We start from the raw sequence: 10,820 nt of genomic DNA, 5'->3' as shown, positions 1-10,820 counted from the left end.
ACAACCTTCCTGGCACAAAAAGCTGCTCCGGTGCTGCCGGTCGCGGTGCTGCCGGTCGCGGTGCTGCCGGTCGCGGTACTGCCCGGGATGAGCATCACTGCGGCTCAGCGGGACCACTGGCCCAGGTGGATGGAGCTGGGGCCCGAGACCCCCGTCCTGGGGCTGGGGACCCGCCAGGCCGAGCCGGGCTGGGCAGCCAGCTCGGGTTGTTGCTTTCCGCTCCCGAGCACCCGTGTTCCCTCAACCCAATGGACATGGCGTCTGGTTTCCAAACATCGTGTTGCCGCAGGACACGCTCGCGGTTTCTGCTTCCCCGTGTTTGGGGAGGGAGTTGCTGCCGGCGTTACTAATGGACTGCTGCTTTTAGCCTGAGTGCTGCGGGCCAGGAATCGGAGAGTCAATTAAGTAATTACCTGGTGTTTCAGCTGTCAACACATGACGCTCTTTGTTTTTTACCATTGGCGTCAAACCCTCCATGCGTTTTACCCCGACTCATCAGCGATAATTCACCCAAAGCGCGGGTTCGGGTGGATGTGTGAGGGGTGCGGAGCGGGGGCCCCTCCTGCCCCTCGAGCTGCCCCCGGCCGCTGGGCTGGGGAGGGGGGGCACTGGTCAGCGCGGGCTGGTCCCTGCTGGGACACACCGCTCAAGTGCGCTGTTCCTTCCCTGAAGTTACATGGGAAAAGAAAACACGGGTGAGCATTGCGAAGGAGAAGGAACCTGCTTTCCCATTTCTTGTTGGTCTTAGCTCACTTCTCCAGAAGGGACTTTCAGTACGATAACGAACTGTTTTATAGCAGAGAACATGCTCTGACTGCTACAAGCGAGCTGATGAATGAAACGAGAAGCACCAGTAGTGAGGTTGATTAACCACAATAAATCCTGCAATCTAGAGAACGTGTCAGCCCCTGAGCGTGCAGGATGTTCCATGGTGGAAAATCTCATTACTGAGCAGCCGGGCACCGCGTTATTCAAAATACAAATGTGCAAATTAGCCACGATGAAAGGCCAAGCTGTCGGAAGCGTGAGCTGTTTGCATTTTGTTGCAAAGGTCCAAGTAGAGCCCATTTCATTATAAAAGATGTCAGAGGCTGGGGATTGGTGCTTGAAGACTGTCTCGCTCTCCTGATGGGAAGCTGAGGTCTGCGGCTGTGACGCCGGGCAGTGGGGCTGGGAGCCCCGGCCGCGCGAGCCGCAGGGCCCGCAGCAGCACCAAGGGGTTTGCTGCAAACCACGCTGCAGGAATTTTCCATAGTGTGACAGTAATTCCTCCCCTGTGCTGCTGCGTTGATGGGCTGGCTGCAGCCACCTGGCTTGGTCGCGTTCCGGTGTACGCCGGCGTCGGCAGCGGCCCTGGCGCAACTTGGAGCCAGAGCTGCGAGTACCTACTGAAGAAATGTTAGAAAGAAACTCACGTGGGTTTTCTGGTCTTAGGTGTTTTTAGCAAACCACAGCTTCACCCACGAGCTGTTTCTATCAGCCCCCAGTTGGCTGTGAGTTCATTTTGAATGACCCAGACGGCATCAGTTGGGGAAAAAAATTGAGAAAGGGTCTGTGGGGACGGTCTCTGGTGGTGCCGAGTGAGCAGCATCACGGGCGCTGGACACGCGGCTCGGCTCCGGCCCCGCCTGTGCTCCCGGCTTCTCCTCCTCGTGCTGCCCGTTCCGCGGCTGGGCCGGGGTGCTGCTCGGTGCCCGCTCAGCGTGTGCGCAGCCAAGCAGCCCCTGACCCTCGTCCTGCTCCCGCTCTCCACCGGCTCCGTGCCCGCGCGTCCCGGTCCCCGCCGCTCTGCCGCTCACCGCGCTGTCCAACGCTCCAGCGCCGCTCCTGAGCAGCTCCGCTATTGCTCCCCAGCGGCAGGTGAATCTCAGAGCTGGGGGAGGGATGACTCCTATATCAAGTTTCCATACTCAGTTAGTGGAGCCCCTCTGGAAGTGAATGACACCCCGCGGTGCCGCGGGCGCCGCGAGCGCTCAGGTCTGCTCCGCGGGAAGGACCCGAGTGGTTTCTCGGAGGCTGGTGCAGTTTTCTGTTGTGGAGCAGCCACGGGAACAGCTTTTCCTTTTAGTGAGAAGCTCTGAGCAATATGGAGAAAACCGGTTTAAGTAAAAAAAAGCCATTTTTCTCACACTGTGTTCATGCAGAGAAGGAAACACAGCTCAGTAGGTGCAAATTTATGGCGACATTATGGAATGAACAAGAACACTTGGGCACGACCTCTGTGACCATCTGCCACGCTGAGCGTCCACTGATTGATGCTTCCAAAAGGTTTGTAATTAGTACCATTACGTTCCTCCTCCTTTCTGCAGCGGCTGAGGGTAGAGCGGCCGGGGACCCGTCTGCTGGTGACGCTTCTGAGGCTCAGAAGTACGAACTTCCTATAACTCTTTCTTGTTTTCTTTCCAGCCCTGTTTGCCCCAGGAAGGCCAGAGGGACCCGGGGTCCCTCAGAGCAGCACATCCAGGCCACCACGGCTCATGGTCAGTACATATACCAGTGTACGGAAGAGCTTTCTCCTGTAATTAGACAGCGGCACAGTAAAGCCGGGGACAGTGACATCAATCATAGCACTTCACTGTTAGGTCACATGGTAGTGTATGAATGTATTTGCTGCTTGTTAATTTGTAGCTAATGAATTAGCAGGGATGTCTGACTAAATTGCAAATTAAAGAAGGGCAAATATCACACGAGTTCCTGTGTCCTGATTTTTGCAGAGAAAGCTGAACGAAATTTTTCAGTGAAATTTTTGGTGGGGAAGCAACTATTAACCATCTATTAAACATTAAACAACTCTTAACCATCTATTAAGTTTTACAGGAAGGGGAGTCACTGACATTGGACACCGAATTAGAAAATCACCCTATTTTAGATTTATCACATGGAAACGTCCTCACTGTTTGTTGCGAGAGCCGTTCTCAGGAGACTGAGCTCCAGAGGGAAAAGGCAAACCAGAAGCAGCAGTAGAAGTGGCCATGTCTGGTCAATGTGAACCAACCCTTACTAAAAACTGCAGATTCCCCCCCAGAGCTGCACATTTCGGTCCCATTGGGTTTGGGTCTGGAAGGGGTCGCGGGGTCCCAGCTCCGCCCCGGGCAGACGAGCGCTCCCTGCGGGCTCCGCTACGGGTGGCTGTTGATCCGCAGCCAGACAGCGGCTCTGGCTCTGCCCTGGCGCTACCACCAGCTGTTATTTCTGCAGGTGCTCTGCTTCTAAATTGCTCTTTCCTGTTTAGTTTCACTGCTGATAAATAAATCCAGGCATAAATAGGCTGGGTTGACTGGGAGCCAAAATTGCCTGTTCACAGTGTTCTCTTGTTGCAGCCATTTTACAGCCCATTGATTTGATGAGCAGCGGTTAAGCCAGCGGAATGAAGAGATAAACGTGCGGTGGGTGACACGGAATGAAGAGATAAACACGTGGCGGGTGACACGGAATGAAGAGATAAACGTGCGGTGGGTGACACGAGGATTCGCTGAGCACGGGGTCCAACCCACCACTCGGGAGGTGTAACACAGGTCTTCAGCGGAGGCGCAGGAGCAGCCTGACTGTGCTCCCAAGTCCTTCACTGAAAACAGCTTAATCTGTGCAGGAAAGCTGAAATATCAAGTGAGAAACACTTCAATTAACGTATCGACATTTTTGCCTTTGTATTTCACCTATTTCGTTCATTTTTCCTCTGCATGGCCATGCAAAGTGCTGAGGAACAAGGGGCTGAGCGCTGCCTGCGGGGGCTGGGACACCAGCTATGGAGGTTGCTGGTGCTATTTCAAAAGGACCCAGCATCCTCGCTTTTCCATAAGGAGCTGAATTAATTTTGTTCAGCTTTTTTAGGGGGGGGAATGGAATCGCACCTAGTCTGAGAACCAAGCAGCCAAACAGAGGCCTGAGCCAAAGAGCTGGCGAGAGAACGGGCGGTTGGAGATGATCAAATAGAATGGAAAATATTACAGACACAGCAATGCATCTGACTGTGCCCAGCTTATCAGTTCTGTAGTTTTTATATTGGAATAACTCGGAGCTAGTGAGATTAGTCACGATTTTCATAATGTTTATTGGATCAGCATCAGTGTCCAAATGGGAGGCATCGCATGTGCTACAACAACGGCTTTCTAACGTCAACCAGCATCTGCCGTGGCCAAGGACCAAAATCAGCGAAGGCTAATTCATCGATGCCTTATTATTTGAGCTTGTGTCCCTGTCTCGAGCCGGGGCTGCGATGAGCTGCCCGTCAAGCAGTCACTGGCATTTCATGCTGCCCTTAGGTCAGGTCTAACTCGATCAACATCGGTTTATTATGAAATGCCCAGAGTGATTTTACTCATTGTGTCGATCTCAAAACAGTTCAAGAGAAAGTCTAAATATTATTTCTGGCTCCTTCAGCCACTAACAGTTTTTTCATGGAAGTTTCCATGCTGCTCTGCAAAACCGTAAGATTTTTTTCCACTGATTTACGTTGCCCTAAACACATTGAAATAGACTGAAAAAAGAACGTGAAAAGATTTAGTTTATGCTTTCAAGGCGTTTCTGCATGAAGGAGCAGCCCCTGGGGGCCTGTGGCACGAACGGGGCGGCGGCCGCTTGTGTGGCACCGGCCGCTCGTGTGGCACCGGCCGCTCGTGTGGCACTGGCAGCTCGTGTGGCACCAGCCGCTCGTGTGGCACTGGCAGCTCGTGTGGCACCGGCCCGCGGAACCCCTGCCATGGTCACAAACGCGTTTCAGCGCCGGCTGTGAGCGCGGTGACTGAGGAGGTTCTGAGCTCCCTCTGGTTCCCAGCGCCCCGAAGGCAGCAGCCAATGCTCCTTTGCCCTGCGAAGAAAAGAGAGGGGTAATTAAAAAGAACCCTCCTAGATTATGAGTCTTTGTGTCCTACGCAGAGCAGGGATTCATTTATTTGTGTTCCATGTGACTGGCCTATGATATGGATCATAATCCAAATATACAGCTTGCTCTTTACCTTGATTTTGAAGATCATATCTTTTGGCCTCTCAAAGATATGTTACAGCAGTAAATCAAATTTTATTCTTTTTGAAATGGAAAAATATACATCAGGAGAACTTTTGATGGGTGGGCAACGCATGAGATGTTGTATGATGCAGTGGTGTTCTGGTTGCATTTTCAGCCATGGCAAAACCAGCAATATTGCTGGGGAACAGCGGAGCGGGCGCTCGGCTCCGCAGCTGCGTTCCCAGCCCTGCTCAGGACAGCGAGGCGCCGCTGAGCTCCTGGCCGGGCTCAAACCGCTGGGTTTGGAGCGGGGAACAGACCAAACTGCCCCGAGAGCCGCGGCTGAGCAGAGCCAGGGCTGTCACCGGCCCAGGGACAGGACAAGTGACAACCGGCAGCAGCGACGCCTGCGAGAGCTGCTCCTGTGTGCGGCCCGGGGGGCACGGAGGGCACTGAAACACGGGGCAGCAGCGGGTCCCGGTGTGGACAGACGGGGCTGGGGAGGGACGGGGGACACGAACGCAGCGGGACGCGGGTCCCTGCGGCATCCGCAGCCCCAGCAGAGCAGGGTCAGTGCTGCAGCACACAGACCCTGCGGAAGGACAGAGGCTGCAAAGTGCGTGAGTGTCTCCCAGGGCCCCGGTGTCAGCTGGAAATGCCGATCATCGATTTGTAAACTGCCGCTCAAGATGAATTGCAGGTTAAATTGGATTTTGTAAGAGCAGCCATAAAACATCTTGGCACGCAACGCCGTCTCCGTTATAAAGTGCCTGGTCGTGCACGTTGCCCCGGTGCCGTGCGCCTCAGAGGGGCGATCGGTGCGTTCTGGCCAATCTGTTTGCTCGCGATGCTCAAACCTGCCCGGCTCACACTCTCCGAGGGAGCGATGGGAACACAGGACACATGTCCGGGCGCCAGGGGTGCCCAGCTCTGCTGTGCAGCTCCCGGGGCGAAGCACAGAGAACACAGTGATTTTGGTCAGGTTAGCGTACTGAACCAGGTGGCATCGAAGATGTGGGACAGAAGCACTTCCCGACAGCCACTGCGAGGAAACAAATAAGTGGCACTCGCAAAGTTTAACTTCCTGTTCTGCCCCATTACTTCACAGCTTAATTACAGCAATTAGAGATCACCAGATGGATGGTGGGAGCAGAGGGCAGCGTTAGGTTACCCAGGCAAGCAGCCCCTCTCTGTCTCTGCCACACTAAATAGCTTGTTTGGGCAACGTCCCCTTTGCCAGCAGTGCTATAGAGGAACCAAACTACTTCATCAACAGCTAGAGGCTGTAAACACTTGGTGGAAAGGCTTGTTGGTTTTCATCTAATATATTATCTCATGACAAGTCTTGTATTTATTTCAGAAGGCATTTCGCCTGTTCAAGAAGGGAGCTCCTCGGCCGAGCGCTGCCTGCAGAGCCGCAGCCCCGTGCGCTCGCCCGCTGCTGCAGGACGAGGCTCTGCCAGAGCTCCTGGCTCCGTCTGTCCCGCACGCCCCCCGCCACGGCTCGACCGCCCGCGCTGCCCCGTCCCTCCTGTCCCTCCGCATCCGGCTGCTTGTGCCACAAACCACAGCTCTTTCCTGGGTGAAAAGCCCCACGTGAGCTCATTCTCTGTTTGCTCAGGACATAGCACCTCAAGTTCATGATAACGTACCTCAATCTCCAGATATGTTATTTATGTATTGAATTACTTTTTAAAAAAACCTTTGCCTTCTTTAAATTAAAAAGGCTGAGCAGGGTATTCTATACCAATGTAGGCACATTTTATTCCATGCTGTTCTCCACTACACACTGTTCTCAGCTGAAACACTCACCAGTGAAGCGGCACACACTGGACAGCGGGTCCCTTCCTTGTGGCGCTGGTGGTGCCACCCGCCCGCACTGACCCGTGTCACACATGTTCTGCTCCTTTACTGTCACCGCGTGGCCACAGCGTCTGCCCCGAGCACTACAGCCGCATCGTCACCATGTGGCTGCAGCGTCTGCCCCAAGCACTACAGCCACATCACCTCATCACCGGAGACGCCCCTGAAGTAGAAACGTGACATTTCTTCAGTGCGTCCTGTCTCCGAAAAGGATATGAGAGTAAAACAATACCGCATATCTTGTTAGACTAATGCCGTCCTTTTTAATGAACCATTTGAGATTGTGCCTTGAAGTAGGAAGGGGAAAAAGGATAAAATTTCCTTGGAAAATTTCTCTCGGAAAAGAGAATTTGGGCACAAATACTAGGCATTTGGTAGGAATTAGATGCTGACAGTGAGCACAGGAATGGCCCAATTTTCCTGCCCGTGCAAACAGAAAATGCTGTCTCTGTTGCAGGAACGATAAGAAGATAAATACACTGATATTAGCGCAGTGCTTCAAATACTGCCCGCCTGGTCTCGTGAGGTGTCGCCAGCCTGTGGGCTGCAGCAGGTGCTGGGGACGTCACGGAAAAGTGTCCGAAGGCAGAACTGTCCATGGCCGCGCTGGGGTAGTTGTGCTCTTACCCGTCCCTGCGCGGGCATGGGAGATCCAGCCTGGCAAAACAGCACCGTGCTTGCAGAGTGAACCTTCAGTAAGGTAATTTACATGTCTCATTTAAGCTCTTCAGCTTCGTGCCTGAGAAGTCTACATTTTCTTCTAACAGTCTATAGGAGTTCTTAAATGACAATCTGGGTAATAGTGACTATAATTAGAAGATTAAGGCAGGCAAATTGAGTGCACTCTAGAGAGACCTTTGAGCCCAGCTTTATGCACTCCTCTCCTGTAATACTCAACAGCAGAGCTGTTAAGAAGCGCCAGCAATGTCCTTCAGATGGGGAGTGTGAGATCACAGCAGCTCGGCCAGTCGTGCTGCAAGAAACCTGCTCAGTGCCAGCAGCTGCTAACACAGCCATGTCCCAGCTTTGTGAGTCAAGTAAAATGGGATCCAGGGTAGAAACTTGTCCCTGGGCATGGCAAACACCCCCCTCTGCCTCCAGCAATGACGTGATTTAAAGCCCCTGTGTTCGAACCCTTGTGACTTGCTGAATGAAAAAGTTTGTAGGTGTTGATTAAAATATACATAAATATTTATAGCTCGTCATCTTGACTGCTTACAAAGCTTGGCAAGCAGAAATGGGACCAAGTGTAAATTACTGATGTGTTCAGGTGGTATTGTGTTTTAGCTAAAACTGCTTACTGCAAAAAGACCATGCTCTGTGTCTTTGCCGTGTTGGCGCCGGCTCTGAACCGATGCTGCACCTTTGGTTCAGTCGGGAGAGGACGGGCACTGGGTTTGGTGACATCCTGGGCCACCCTTGTCCCGGGCACCTCGTGTTGGTCTGACGGGCTGTTCGGGCAGATGGTGGGTTTGAAATGCTGTTCTTGGGTTGGCACGGTGAATATTCAATTGGCATTGCTATTGAAAGGATTGCTTTGTCAGGGACTTTGTATATTCCCATCTCAAGAGTTAGGACTTCATGGTGGGATTGTTCTGTTCTAAAATTCTCAACATCAGGCTAAATTTAGCCTGTAGAAATCAATAAATCCCTGCCAACTTTAATATAAAGGCAGAGTTAGGTCAATCTTGAATGTTTTTGAACAATCTTACTCATGGTATTTAGAGTCTTCTCTTTAGTTGGGAATGACATGACGAGGAACTTTCCACTGCTTTAAATGTTAAGGAATCTCTAAAAATATTTAGAAACAATTAAAAGTGTTCTATGGTCTGGGTTTCTGTTTGTTTTGTGAAGTACAGCATGTTCTTCGGCAGATGTTCATCCACTCCCCGTGCCCGTGTCCCAGCGGCTGGTTTCCATGGGGCGTTGGTACTTCTATCAGACAGCGTGTCCAGCGACACGTGCACACGAGAGGCGGACCCCGGCGGGTACTTGGTTGTGAGAGCGACCTCCCGAGGGCAGCGTAAGCAGCTTAAAGCCCCATGTGGGAACTAGCAGTTTTTACATTATTAACTTGTGCACAACCACCTGGGAGCCATGTAAGCTCCTCTCAAATATTTGATTTGTCTCAACAGTCCCCATGAAAATGAGCAGCTTTTGGGGATTTGCTTCGTGCCAGGCTGCCCCAGCTCCTGCCGAGCATGTCCACATTTCTCTGCTACGGGAGCAGGGCAGTGGGCTTGCAGAACCTGCCTGGTCCCCACTGCTGTGTCAATTTAAACGAATATTGCAGGGGGCTGGGAGGAGGGTCTGTGTTCTCTCTTTTGGTGTTCTGGGTGTAATAACAAATTGTAGCTTGGTAATTCAGCAAAATAAACTAGCTTAGACTGCTACCGCAAAGCCCCAAGTGGCAATAAACCGGCGGGAAGATTCCTATGGAGGGGGATGAGTGTCCTGGCTCTGCAGGAGCCCCTGGCTCTCAGTCCGCTCCCCGCGCTCCAGCGAGCAGCTGGGAACACTTGGGCAACCAAACTGGGCACAACTGGCCACGCTGCCTGCAACGGGGCTGCTCTGGCTCTGACCGCAGCATTCAGGGACCGCACGGGCTCTCCGGGGCGTCCAGCTCTTTTTGATCCCACACTTTTACCGTGGAAATAGTTTAAGTTGCTTTTTAATCAGTAGCAGCCTGTGTGGCTGGTGCTCAGCTGTAAACCCCTTGCCATTTGCTGTTCATCAGCCTACCAAAATACAAATTAAACATTGCTACAGTAATGAAACCCTCATGTCCGTGCCTGGGGAGGACAAGTTAATTGCAAACCAATAAGCTCATGTCAGAACGTGTGTGAACCTGGAGTGAGAGCAGCAGAGCACGTGAGGGGAAAGAAAGAACAGAACATTGAAGAAGAACCACAAGAGATTGATACATAATTTTTTGGAGCTTGCAGAGAAAGCAGAAGAAATGGATTCCTTGAGGTGAAAAGAATGGGCACTTGAATGGCAATGAAATTATTCTGTAAATTGTAGCGCTTTCAGCAAGTGCCAGACAGTAATCAGATCCATTCCAATATATACATTCAGAAATTCATAACGCGTAAGGCCAGCAGAGACCACTACGATTACCCTTTCTGACCTGCTCCATCACACAGGCCGTGGAGAACCTTTTCCACATACCTATGAATTACTGAGTGCCCGTTCACAGAGCCTGACTTGACTTTATCTGATTCAAACCCAGGCCAGCACAAACCAGCAGTAAGCGCATGGAAATTACACTGCTACAAAACCTCATCTTACAGGAAAAATCAGGCATGCAAGCACATGGCTTTCAGGTAACAGCACATTTGAGTCGCCAGCAGCTACAAAGTAAAGTGCTTAAAAGAAACCTCTGAAATGAAGGAAGCAAAGAGAGGCACTATTGTTGTGCAGACTAATATATAAAATACTTAAATATGCTTTGTGTGTGTAAAAGCCTCTGCTACAACCACTGTAATCAACAGGAGTATCTGTGGCAGCATGCAGTGTGTCGGATATTGCAGTGGGGTGTCTGTACCCCCTTCGGTGAGCACCACGTGCAACGGGCACGACCTGAGCGGTGGCGGCAGAGCCGGGGAAGTCACTGCTTCCTGAAATGGGAGTTGTACAAAGACAGTGCAATTTCTGCAATATTGTCCTACGTGACTTTGGCAATGTGCTAAGTCCCCCAGTCCCCCAGGCAGTTATTAAAGCTGAAAGCACATTGGCCATGTTCATTGCTGCTACCTGCCATTTTTCTGGTTTTCGTCCCCAAGGCCAGGTATTTTTAGCCTGGGATTTGCGACGTCCCCTCTGCAGAAATCAAAGCGCCAGACCTGGCCGTGCCCGGGACAGAGGTGACGGGATGATGCCCGTTTCCATGGCAACCCAGCACACCAGGGGCTGTGCAGAAGGTCGTTCCCATAGCAAAGGGCTGACGCACACCTGTGAGAAACGTGAGCAGCGGCGGCGCTGGCGGGGGTGCTGTGCGGGGTCACTGCCA

This window comes from Nesoenas mayeri (genome assembly GCF_963082525.1).
Source record: "Nesoenas mayeri genome assembly, chromosome: 10".
In the NCBI taxonomy this organism is placed as follows: domain Eukaryota; kingdom Metazoa; phylum Chordata; class Aves; order Columbiformes; family Columbidae; genus Nesoenas; species Nesoenas mayeri.
The sequence above is the reverse complement of the archived record's forward strand: the minus strand, read 5'-3'. Positions refer to the sequence as shown.